This window comes from Triplophysa dalaica, chromosome 14 (genome assembly GCF_015846415.1).
Source record: "Triplophysa dalaica isolate WHDGS20190420 chromosome 14, ASM1584641v1, whole genome shotgun sequence".
NCBI lineage: Eukaryota > Metazoa > Chordata > Actinopteri > Cypriniformes > Nemacheilidae > Triplophysa > Triplophysa dalaica.
Genome location: NC_079555.1, coordinates 12,770,081 through 12,783,922, shown reverse-complemented (window position 1 = coordinate 12,783,922; position 13,842 = coordinate 12,770,081). Strand labels below are relative to the sequence as shown.

General features: G+C 36.4%; 1 protein-coding gene across 1 annotated transcript in view; it reads right to left on the bottom strand.

The window, feature by feature from the left end:
• The window catches only part of LOC130435844 (uncharacterized), a 476,195-nt gene that overhangs the window by 139,429 nt on the left and 322,924 nt on the right, over positions 1-13,842 (bottom strand). The gene's annotated exons all lie outside the window — the stretch shown is intronic.

Below are 13,842 nucleotides of genomic sequence, written 5' to 3'. Positions count from 1 at the left end.
TGCAGCTTTTGGAATAAATGACCATAATTCATACAAAAACGTGTGAATATTTTTTAAATGTTCAAAACACAAAATCTTTCTTTTTTTATTTATCGTATCTATAAGTGCACAACAACATGTTTGGTGTTATAAAATAGATTTCAATTCAAGATGAACAAATCAACATTAGCTTGGCTTTTTCTGTCAGACTCAAAGATGCATCAACTCTCAGAACATTCAATTCAAGTTTATTTATATAGCGCTTTTCACAATGTGTATTGTTTCAAATCAGCTCTACAGGGGCAAACAGGAAAAACAGAAAAGTTAAAACACATCACAGTGCATGGTATTTATACAACGAGTAAGATCATTCTAATAAATAATATCTAATTTCTAATTAAATAAATAAATGAATGAATGAAGTCTCCCGGTGAACATTGCAGCCTGTGTTTATTAGTAAAATGCTCACATTCTGTCAAAATGTTTTATACTGTGAATTTTTCTTTCTGAGTCAAACAAATATCACATCACTCAGCTTTTAACATAAAGGATCAGACTTGCAGTTGCACATATCCTTGAATATAACTACCACCAATCATAACATTTACATATTTGGCAGACGCGTTTATCCGAAGCAACCTGCAGTGGAGTTAGTTGTGCATTTTTATCAGTCCACACATCCCTAAGTAATTGCGCACATGACCTTGGTGTTGTCAGCATTGTGATCCAGTATATAAGCCATGGGAACACACTAATTTTTTTAAACAACAAAGTCTTTTGGATAACTATACATTAAGAACACAGTGTTTTAAAACATTCCAGTATCCGTCTTTTATCATTTTACCCGGGCCACAAGAGTGGATGCAAAATACATTTTACACTTTTGTCCAAAGCGACACAGTAATATGGATTAAGTGTTTTGCCTTAGAGTCAATAATAAACACAAGTTTAGGAATAGTGAAGCCAAGGAAAAGATGAACAGCACAAACGTTTTGTAAACCATCATAACACACCAAGCAAAATGTACCAACAGAAAGTAAAATACTGTTGAAGGTTTGTCAAGTGAAGGGAATCTTACTACTGAAGTCAGAGTTTGGATGACAAGCATAAAGTAATGTGGTTAGTCAATTTCGTGACCTCTACTGCAGACACACAGCTGGAAGAAGGGGCAGCAACATTGATCAGTGAATAAGAAAGCTTGTGCAAATTAACATGATTGATTTGTAAATTATTCTGCATGAACAACGTGAGCATACCTTGGCCAACAAAATGGGGGAAAATGGATTATCTAATGCACATATTGGTTTAGTGTGAGAGAGTATGAGAAAGATAATTACTGTAGATGTAGTCATGAAGTAAATCATCATTGAATTTGTTGTTTGTCAGTCATTTCAATTAAAGCAGATTGACATGATGTGTTTTGTCAGGTTATATATTCAAGGGTGCTGTCTGTGTGTGTGCACAGCCTTGTCCTCTGTTTCTGACATGCTCAAGGTTTAATCTTGATTCATGAGTTTTTTGGCATTAGCCATCAAGAAGACACGCTTAAAAAAACTTTCTATCATGAACATATTATTTATTTGAAACATCGAAACATCTTGATTTTAAAGTGCATTTTGATGATCTCTGTAGAAAGAGTTCCCTTTACCTCTTATCATTCATGTGCTTGAAAAAACGCATGTTATGGATACATTTTGTACACTGCACATAAGGGATCAACAAAGATTCCTTTCCTATTTTATGTTTAATGTCTCACATTTCATATGCAAAATGTCTTTGCTCAGTGAACAGAATAAAAAAATACATGTGCGTTTCCGAATAATGTGGATAGTGCTGCTTCAGCCCACCTAGCTTTAAAATAGATATGTTTATTAGATTATGTACAGTACATAAGAAACGGCCTGTCACGTCTTCAAAAGTGATTGGATGGACTGTATGACATCACTGCAGCGTCAGCCATTTATGTATACTTTTTTTTGCCGCTCCACTTTGTGGTATCTTCAAATCCTACTGGATGGAATTAGAAGACTAGTTCTTATCCTTATCCGTTTAGAAAATTAATTTGCCCCAGAGTATATTTGATTCATTTACATTTAAGTGAATTTGGATTTTCGTAATTCACTTTAGTGCGATTTACTGGCTATAGGTTAAGTCTGTTGTGAAGGTAAAATGGGTTCAGTTCTGTCCCTGCCATTAAAGACACAATTTCACCCACAGATATGATTCACGCCCACTCCCTCTTTTGCCTTGCTTGATTCTGAAGGTTATAGGCATTGTGAATCTGTCCAAGAAAGTCAACGTGTAACAAAGAGGAACCAAGCACACAGTAGATCCAAATGCAGTTTAGAATTTAATTAAATAAACAGAGACAAAACAAACCAAGGTAATCCACGAGCAACACAGGGACGTAAAAACAAAGACATACCCCCAAAAAAGAAAACACTAGGGTTTAAATGTACTGGGATAACAAAGAAACAAGAAACACCTGGGGAACTAACGAAAAACTACAAAAGACTACAAACATGGTACGTAAACAGGAAGTAACCTAAATGTCCAAAATAACAGGGGAACACAGAACAGATCATAACACAACGAATAGAGAGTAATGTTAGAAAGAGTGAATAAGAGTGTGAGCAATGTACTAGGCATGGGTGGCTGGCCTAGAATAATATAAATTGTTATATAATATTTACATAAAAACTTTCAATATGCTAGAATGGAAGATCTGCATCAAAAAGTGGGCTCCAGAGGTGTACTTGTAAAGAATTAGATTGTTCCATGTTCCATCTATACAGAAAAAAATTAAAATGTTAATTAATTCAAATGTAACACATCAAACCCTTTATGAGGACACTTGTGAATCTGAACGCTTACATGCAAATTTCAACAAAGATAAAAAAATTCGATTTTACCAAATGTTTTCATCATAGTGATGGGGCAGATGTTAATATTTGGTGGTTTATACTTTGTGATGATATTTCGCTCTTTCAAATTTTAAGCATTTGTATGTGTGTTTTTGAAGCATATTTTCCATAGTCATGCAAGTTAGTTGTCACATTCATTATGGTTCATATTGATCATAAATAGGCACATGGAAATTAACATATAGTAACTATTTAGTTCTATGAAGAACCACCACTTCTCCATTTTTTGGATTTGATTGCTTCTGGTCTGTAAATTTCTTTTTACAGAAATCCTACAAAGTAGCTTATGTCGTCCTTAAAAACGTGCATCCATTTTGTCACATCCATAACATATTACTTTTTCCCTCTTAAAATAGATAATTTGTGTCTCTGATGTCTGCACTCTATCATAAGGGGTTTAGTTAAATAGAAACAGATGATTTAATGTATTGGCTATAAATGCATTCTCTGAAAATGATATTTCAAGTTTTGACCGAAAATGTCACCCAACGCTGGAATTGCTAAACTTTTTTTCACCCACAGTATCATGTTGTACATCGATTATGTGTAATTCCCAATTTTGTTGTAGGAACAAACTCAACTTTATTTATATAGTTGTATATTTATAAACTCATCCATGTAAACCAAGGTATCACTTAATATCAGCAGGCATGTGGGTATTACAGCGAGTTTTACTCCTTTGAAGTTACTGTATTATAATTAGTTTTTTCGAGCAACTATGTGAGCAAAAAAATATTTTTAAAATATATCATATTTGATATATTAGACAACATATAACATATTTTTTATTAATCAAACAGATCAGGTTTCCTTTCCTTTACAGTGTTTCTATACTCAGAAAATCTCCACTTGCTTCTCCAGCTTAAATGACAGCAAAATAAAGGTCCTGCAGTTTTATGAACATGGACAAGGTGTTTTTAAATCTGTGATGTAGAAATCATACCTCCGCCTCAATCTCTCTCTGTTTTTCTGCTTCTTTTATGTCAATGCTCCACTGAATATGTGAAGCTGTCTAAAACACTTAAGAATATTATTTCATCATTCCACTTCCTCTTATTTTCTTTTTTCTCTCTGTATTTCTCTCTTTCTCTCTCTCTCTTTCTCCATCAATGCATCAAGTGATGAAACAAGGACAAGGCTTTGAAAAATGATATTTGGAAGATACATCACGTCAGGAGAAATCACACCTTGCACACCTATCATCGGTATGCCATTTCTCCAGTAGGTCTCTCTATCTAGGGTTGACTCACGCGCACGCGCGCGCGCGCACACACACACACACACACACACACACACACACAGTAAGAGCATTACTCAGAGCCAAGCTCACACTGGTTGCCTGGTTGCATCTGGATTCATTTAATCAAATTCTGCATCACACTTGATGGGTTGGACGCCGGTTGATGAGCACCGTGTCCTGGGTATACTAAATCCCTCTGGTGGTTAAATTCAATTTAAACCAGTGGGGCAAAATGCATATCATAACCTCCTGTTGCTTTGCCCCCTGTAGCCTGAAATGGGGCCACGATTCTCATCTAACAACAAGTATACAGTCACCCCCCCATGGCCAAACACAGCAGTGCGCATGAGTAAAGGCCTGAATGAATGGTGAAGTTGAACCAATGCTCCACAGGGTAGCATCTTGTGCGAGCAACATGACATTTCAAGAGATGGGGAGAAAAAGAGAGATAGGCCTGGTCCATTCGGCGTATTTGAGCTTACAGTGGGCAGTGCAATTCACATGAAATATTCTCCATTCCAGCAGTCTTGAACATACTTGCATGCCACATTTTCTTTCATAAACAGATGGAAACAGATGGTTCAGACCTGGAACCTCTGCATCATTAACACCACAGATGAAGAGTGCCAGAATTTTGAGATGCCCTGGAATGCAGCCAACTACGCCAACCTGCAAACCAATTATTAAAGTGCGAGCAAAAGAAAACATAAACAGAAATGTTTGCAAGTAACCTATAGGAGAAAATGTGAAGAAAGAATTTAGAAATTAGAAAATAAAAGATAAAAGGATAGCTCATAATAACATTCAAGTGACCACATGTTCATGGTCCCAGACAGGGAGGCATCTGTCGGTTTACAGTGAAGTCTGCCAATGCGTAAACAGTGCGTCACTGTCGGCACAGCATGGGGACAGGGAATATAACGTCAGCCTGGGTGTGAATGTGTGTGTTTTTGCACTATAAAAAGACATATTGGCTCGAAATAAAAGGGGCGGGGTCTAGTATATGTTATATGTGGTAAGTACATTACCAGAGAATACTATATTTGATTGTGACAGAGCCTGAACATTGTGACCCTGTCAGTGAAATCCAGGATAAAAGTCTCATAATGTGATTTTGAGACAACAAGCTTGTCTCAACAAATAATTTCACTATGATTTCAATCTTTGACATGGCATTTCTAAGTCAATGTAAGAGATGTAGAATTTACACAGAGATGTTCTTATAAAATGTACCAATGGAATGATTTAATGTAGAAAACAGTAAATCAGAAAGAAAATCAACTTCAGCTTGGTTTTCACAGACTGGGTTGGAATTTTATATTATTCAAAAAAATCAGACAATAATGAAGTATAGCTCATCCATACAATGATTACGATTGTACTTTGGTTTAACATCTGTTTAGTAGTACAGTGCTTTTGTACCAGTGTTGTTTATGTCTTGCAAAAGCTCTTCGGATGACCATAAACAACGCTGGTTCAACTCTGGTCAGGCTTTCCTGTTTCAGTTCTTTAACACTACTCCAATACACCAAACAGCAGATTTATAACCGATTTAAAATGTTAAAAAAAATGTCATTAAGTTTTAATAATACTGTATGTGTAAGATTAACAAAACAATGAAGAAATGAATTAAAACTGAAACCGGAAGGGGACCAGTGTTTATATCTTACGAAGTGGTCTATAGTACCAGCTAAGAAGCAAAACAAACTGCTTATATCTTCTCGTGGAAAGAATTTTCAAATTTGCTTAAAGGGACAGTTCACCTAAAATTAAAAACTCATCATTTACTCAGCATAAAGTTGTTCTAAATCTACATTCATTTCTTTGTTCTGATAAAACTGTTCTTTGCCACAATTGACTACCATAGTAGGAAAAATTACAATGATAGTCAAAACTGCCTCAGAACTGATTGTTTTCCTACATTCTTCAAAATATCTTCTTTCTGTTCAACAGAACAAAGACATTAATAAAGCAAATTTTCTTTGTTGAGTTAACTGTTAGAAAAGTGTAATAAAAAAACATTGCTCAATTGAACAAGCAACCTTTCTATTTCCGTAGACATACCTGCACATACAGGACTTCATCTCTTGCCCATAATAAAGCTGCACTACAAATACAAAAACACTAGAATACGTACCTTAAATGCACTGTGCACTGCTTTAGGTAAAAATAATCTGCTAAATGCATAACTGTAAATGTACAAACTACCACATTCTGAGTGTTTATGGCTTTATGTTGAGAATTCTTATTTATGAGGTCTGAAGGGTGTTGATGTTACATGATCTCTCGGATCTAGTTTAATCCAGTGTGATTGAAAACAGGCTAAAACAGGTCTTCTTACAGATTCTGTGGCAACAACCATAATCCACATGCATTCATCCTTGACCACCCACAAACATCTCAACCTCCTTCTGTGTGGGTGTGTGTTTCATAAGAATCATATCTCACGTAAGGTCTTTATGTTCGCTCTTTAATTTCCACATCTTCAATTGCTTTTCCTCCATCTGCTCCGTCTTGTTTAAAATTCCCTCCCGAGATAACCTAAAGTCTTTATTCTTTCATAAAACGTGTCTATTGATGAAAGATCTCTGGATGCACGGGGAAAAGATTACCAGGATTTGACAAGTTTAGCAGTAATTGTTCGGTTACATGGGGCTCTGGTACAAAGACGCAGAGCTTAGTAATTGACTTCTAAGATTAATCATATTTCGCTATATGTGGCAACTTTGCACAGCATACAAAACAAGTGCTTGAATGCAAAACGAGTAACAACAACAGCAAAATATAAATAACAAAACTGCATAAGCAAAATTTATTTATGCATGCTGGGAACAACAGCAGACAGATGTTGCTACTACGACGTTGCTGTAGAAGCCACTACTGTCAAAATTGACTGAAAATAGCCAGAAATATAATGCACACATAAAATTCAGCTCATAACAAGATTGTATTTTGTATATGAGAGAAAGATAAAAAAGCAGTCTCGCTGAGCATCTCTATGCAGCTCTACACACACAGATAAGATTCTGCAGTTCATTACGTCTGCCCTCTGGGGATAAACGATATGGCGTTAAAACATTATTTGCACGACAGCAGGGACAGTTTAGTTTTCAGCTAATAAAAGTCATCGCCCCATGTTTATATTGCTAGAACACTCCGAATAAGCCTTCGCCTTATCTGTGGTTATCCGTGTACACTTTGGACGTGTGAAACTCTAAATTACATTGTAAGGGGGCCTTCTAACACCCAGCCTAACACCAATGACTTGTTTCTATGGCTACCGTAAAAGTCAATGAACACAAACACAGGAGTGTTTGATTGTGAGGACGGATGACACACTTTTCATTTAATAAAAACGATGAATGAATATGCCATCTGGCACAACCCTCTCAAGAGTCTCCATAACACACGTCTGAGGTCAAAGCACAAGAATAAAACAACAACCACAACCTATGGAATAACTGTTCACATTTATAAACAAAAACGGTCCACTTGCAACATGTGTTACTCCTGTTATACAGCATGATATTCTGTAACCATGGAAACTATCATTATGAGGCCGCTGAACGCAAGTGCTGATGAATTTGACCAATTTGTCAGGGGTCAAGGCTTCAGAATTCCGGCCTTGTGAAATGTTGACCTGAAACGTTAAACTTCTCATGAATCTTCACCTTTAAGATGTGAGATGAGAATGACTGTTTTTTGTTTATTGAGGTTGAAACATCAAAAGTATGTGAACGCCAACATTGATCTCATTTTGTTGTTTCTGCACACCTGATTTTACAGTTTAGTAGAACAAAATATTGGAAATCTATTTGTGCTAGAATAAAGCAAAAATAAATCTGTGTTGTAGCTTTGATTTATATTGTGGGTGGTTTAGTGAACGAAGAACCACGTATCCTGTCACTGTCAACCATCATTTGAATAGGAGTGCAAATATTCACTCAATCGATGGACTTTAGGATTGTGATAGATGTGTTTATATTAAAGAAACAGCTAACCCAAAAATGAAAATTCTGTCTTCATTTAATCACCCTCAAGTTCCAAATCTGTATTAATGTCTGATAAAAACAGAGAAAGATATTTGGAAGATTGCTTGAAACAAAACAGTTCTTGGCCACCATTGAATATCATAGTAGAAATGCATTATAAATAAATAAATCAAGATATCTTGAGAATGTTGGTAACCGAACAATGGCGGTACCTCTTAACTTGCATTGGTTTGTGTCAAAACATAAAAGTGAATGGGTACCAACAGTCTTCAAAATATATTATTTTGTGTTCTGCTGAAGAAAGTAAGTCATATATGTTTAAAATGACATGGGGGTAAGTAAATAACAGCATTTTTATTTTGGGTCAAACTATTTTTAGAGGTACAGTGTGTAGAATTTTGAAGGATTTATTTACCAAAATGTAATATATAATACAAAACTATGTTGTGAGTGGTGAAGAAATACCTCACAAAATGAAGCGAAATGTTTATATTACCTTACAATGAGCCATTTTATGTATATACACAGCGGGCACACCCTTACATGTAATTTATCCAATTGCACAGCCATGTTTCTATAGTAGCACTACACGGACAAAGTGAGCACGTTTCGTAAAAGGAAGGATGCACGGGACAATGTTATTCTTCTTCGACTGTGTTTTGCAAAGGCAGCTTGCAAAGCCACTACATAGAAGGATTAGCAGAAGTAGAGGAAGAACAATAACAACATTTTCTTGTCGAGTTTTTTATTAGAAATATAAACGGTTCTTTGTTGCAGTAAGAAGTGAAATTTGCGCTAATGGCGGACCGCACATCTCTGCACAAGGAGGGCATGGAGCAGGAAACGGGTTTGCTAAGCGACGCCGAAGTTGCCAGCTTTCTGCTGGACCTGTAAATTTGTCTGATTTCCGCAATATAGCCTAAGTGAACTGTTTATTTGATAGCTTTAGCTAACAGATGAGCATGATCATCAAGAGAAGTAGCGTTTTTCCTTGTAAATTTTTAGTACTTTGTAATTGTATCATAACTCCTTGTTGCATGGCCGTGTGCAAATCAAGTTAGAAATCATGTTTATAATCAGAATTTGCACAAATCAGGTGTAAGTTATATTATAATACTGCTTAGCTTCCACATCCTCCCTTGTGCGGTCCTCCCAGGTAACGTTAGGTCCTCTGCCTCTCCTCTGCCTCCTCGCCCTGCCTGCATCTCCAACACCCCTACCTCTCCGCCCTCTTCCTCTCCCTCTTACTACCTGTGTAAAGTTCTCTGATTGACTCTGTGATGATGAGAAAATCGTCTGCTAAGACTTTCGCGGTTAGATTACACGGCTTTTGCATTAGCAAGCCGTTTCAATAGGCTGTAAATTACGAACCAAGTTACCGTGCCAAAAAATGCTATGCAAAATAAGCGAATAAATCACTGACCAGAGAGCATTGGCCGCTATCATTTACGGAACCCGTTTGTCCTGTGACGGCAACCGTAGCCTCTCTAATGGGAGGGAGAGGGGGGCAGAGGAGCTGTAGGTTGCAATTTCCTACATAGCCAATAGTGGCCTCTGAAACTTACACACAGAACCTTTAATGTGTGCAGCAGTGGGATAATGACATTGAAATGCATAACCTTCAACTTAACAGTATATGCATTAAGCAGAAAATTTTATTCAATGTGATTAAAAGTGCATTTGAGATATACATTTTTTATAAGAACTGGGAATCTAACATATGAATCAATGCTTTACCAACTGACTTCGTTCAATCATCAATCGTTCAATACTTTCATTACTGTATACAGGGAAAACATTTAGAAATACCACATAATTCACTTAAGAGCTGTGGAGACTCAAAATTATTTCAGAAAGCTGCAGGTCTCAATGTCGTTTTTAGTTGCTATTGGGGAAGAATTTATTTTGAAAAGTGTTTGGTTCAGTACTTTGATTCATCACCTACCTGACCATCAGTGTCATGCACACTTTTAGTTTCACATCCTACATCCAGGTCATTCTAGACACCTCTCTCAGTCATTTACAGACGGAGAAGGAGTGAGAGCATCAAAGGTCACTTCCCAGATCTCCCATGTGTGGAGACCACATCTTACGGTTATGCCACTAGATGGACCTGTTGTACTAAACGTCAATTCTTCCTAGTTTTTTCTCTGTCTATCAGTGCTTTAAATTTCCTGTAGAATGTTTAAAATTGTAACGATCTGAAGCCTCAACAGAGGCTGTGGGTAAACTCGGATGATGTTGTTAAATAGCAGATCGAAAGACAAACACAAAGAAAGAGAGAGACACCCATCAGAAAATGTCTTTGAGACATTAAATTGATAGAGACACCCGCATAATGAAAGAGAGACCCTCGAGAATTCAAGCTTAGATGACAATCCACTCAAAGCTCACGCAAATCAACATAATGTATTCATGCAGCCTGTGTCGCTTAATGGATTCAATTACCATGATAAAAAAATTATTACAGTAATTAGAAAGAAAACTCCCAGAAGAAACAAACATCCCACAATATCGGCTACTTCTAGGGTAACTACCTGTACATTAAGCAAAGACATAAAGAACAGATTTCACGAAGCAAGAGTACAAGTCGTGCGTGGCCTGCATGGAGTACGCGTGCACATATTCCCTCCTACGCATTTCACACCCATCCATCTGGACCCCTCAAAGCTCAGCTCACTGTAAAAACAAGTCAACTCAAATCCACGGGATTAAACGTCAGCGAGTTTAGGTGCGAGTGTTTAGATGCAGGTAAAATATCTCAATTACAAATGAATGAAAATGTGAAGAGGGTTTCAACACGAGCGCTTTAGAGACGTTTATTTTGATCTCCTGGCGACACCAAGCATCAGAGCATGAGGCAGTGTATGATCTCCCTACATGTAAACATTTGTGTCTGGGGAATACTGTGTAATATAAACACCTCTCATGTAACTTTAATAACATTACACTTAACTGTACCTATCGTGGAGACATTTATGCCAAATGGTTAACAGCACATTTGATATGATATGTTGTTGTTAAGTTATAGTTGTATTTATTTATTTTATCAGTCCATTAATTAAAGCCATTGAGTCATGATCTTGTTGGGTTACAAAAGGTCCAATAAGTTATCATTTTCATTTATATGTGTGAAAAACAGATGGTTTAGATGCGTTACATTTTTAAGCCTATGAACTTAGTAGTTTGAATTGTTTGGGTTTATGTTGAAATGTAAAGAGTTTTATGTGTACACCAGAGGGCAGTAGTTTTGCATGTATTTTGCAGTTGGTTCTTCTATAATATAAAAAAATACAATTTCTTAAATTGATGCTGAAGTAATGCGAAAGCATTTGAAAATACAAAATAGTGAGCTGAATGACCTGCAAAGCCTATTTGACTGTATTTAATATTCAAGGCAGTAAAACATGACTGATTGATGGATATTGAACAATATAGGATTATATGTTCAGACCTTTAGACTACCAACGTCATTACAAAATTGTAGAACAACAGTAATGTTGATAAAAAACTCAAAAAATCCCCTTTAAAATACAATACAAATAGCCACACACAATACACAAACAGTCACCGATGACATACCCAGAAACTTGCGTGCTAAATAAGTGGGGTTATGTTATTTTCTTTATTATCACTCCTATTCCCATAGGAACATATTGTTCACATGAACACTTCATTAGCATGAACAGTTTTTGTTTTCTGTATTGACTTGATGTGGCTCTGATGTGAACTGTTACACTGTGGAATAACGGAATTTGCTAGCAAACCTTTGATGGGCCAACTCAAGCAAAGCTGACAATGGTTTGGTGAATTCAAAGTATTAAAGTTACAGAAAAATATTGTAATTTCCCTCCAACATGTTTCTAAGAGGCATATTTTTGCAGTGTGCTAACCACATACCTCTTGGGAGTTATGTTTGTCAAATATACTGTAAGTTATTAAGTTCATCATGTCCTTGAATTTCATGATGATCCTTAAACAGCCTTTGGAAATGTATGGTTTAAACTTCTATAAATGGCCGAATTTGAAATATAAAAAGCATCAGCTAATATCAATTATGTTGATATTATTTTTAGAAAGTTCGAAGGTATGACAGCCTCAACTATAGAGCATTCATGCACAAAAATGTATCTGTCGCTACAAATTCAGTCAGTGCATCCCATCTCTGTTCTGCGATTTGTCACCCAAATCAGCACTTCATTAATGGAACAGATATCTGTGAGTGGCAATGTCAGAGCAGGAATGCAGAGAGATAGCTTTCATCAGCTTCTGCCTACTTAACATGCCTGCCGTGAAGACAGATCACCCACTAATGTGGTTTGGGTCTCGGGGACAGACCAACGGGGATGAAAACAGACCAAATATTCCATTAAAAACAAAGTACAGACTCACAGCGATCACCCTTTGTCACATTAGATGGAAATCACAGGTGGTGTTGGTGGGTGGAATGAATGAAAAGTCTAATTACACTGGAGAACTTTAGAATAAATTATGCAAGAACCAACAAATATGCATTTGAGTGGGATGCTTATTTTCTTTGTCCTTTAACAATAATGAGAGAGATGCCAAATATATGCTATCTATCGTTGTAACAAAAAGGATACAATACATACACATTTTCTATCTGTTCTACATTATTAGCTAGAAACTTGTTGCGTTTATATATTGAAAGCAGTACTTTATTTCCAAACAGATATCTGTCTGAATCATAGTCTTGCTATCAATTGAGCAGGGCAGTCTCGGGTGTGATGCTAAAGCACCTTTGGCAAATGCCCTGAATGTCAATTACATAATGATGAAACATAAACTTTGGAAAACTGTATGTATGAAGATGCCAAAATGGTATTGTTCAAGAAGATTCTGAGATTGCAAAAAAGAGTAAAAAGCAACATGTAGTTCAGGCAGAGGCAAAACAAAACATCTTTAATAATGAATCCAAATCGATCCAAATAATTATAATCAATATGTTCACTGTCGTCATAACGTAAAAGCTGAGAGAATCTAGGGGAAGAATGTCTCTGTTGGGTGAACCTCAACTATCGCTGTATTATGCATGTGTGTGTTTGTTTTCTTAACATGCACCAACCCTCTAACACTCTACATTCCTTTGAGCCTGCGCCACTCCAGCCTCATACATATCAGACATCCCTGCTGTGTTTATATGCTAAAAAACATCTCTACATCACAGCATGGTACGCTCAGGGACGGTGAATAAGTCTTACTTTCTATTTATAGGGTCCTGCGCGTGTTTGTTTGTTTCAGTCTGCGTAAAAGCAATAGCACCGACGTAAATTCTAAGGAAATTGCACATAAAACGTTTACCCGGTGCCCTAGAGCTCCAGACTACAGATGGGAGAGGCATGGTAGACTTTGCGTGTGAAATGGGGTTGATGTCATGGCTACACAATCACTTGTTGACAGGATTTGCCAACAAAACTATAACACTCATACTCATATGTACAAACTTCGTTGTTCAATCAATAGGTGACATTTTTCTATTTATCAACAATTTCGATTTTTTATGTAGATTGAAAAAGTTATGTTAAAGGCAGTTATGCGAAGTAGTTGCAATAAATCTTGAAAAGCATAACTCATTCAATGAATGTCATGTTAACCTCACCATCATTAAAGCATAACAACTTTAATATATTCTGCTTTTACATTAACGTTATATTTTATAGCCCACTAATGGGCTACATTTTACATT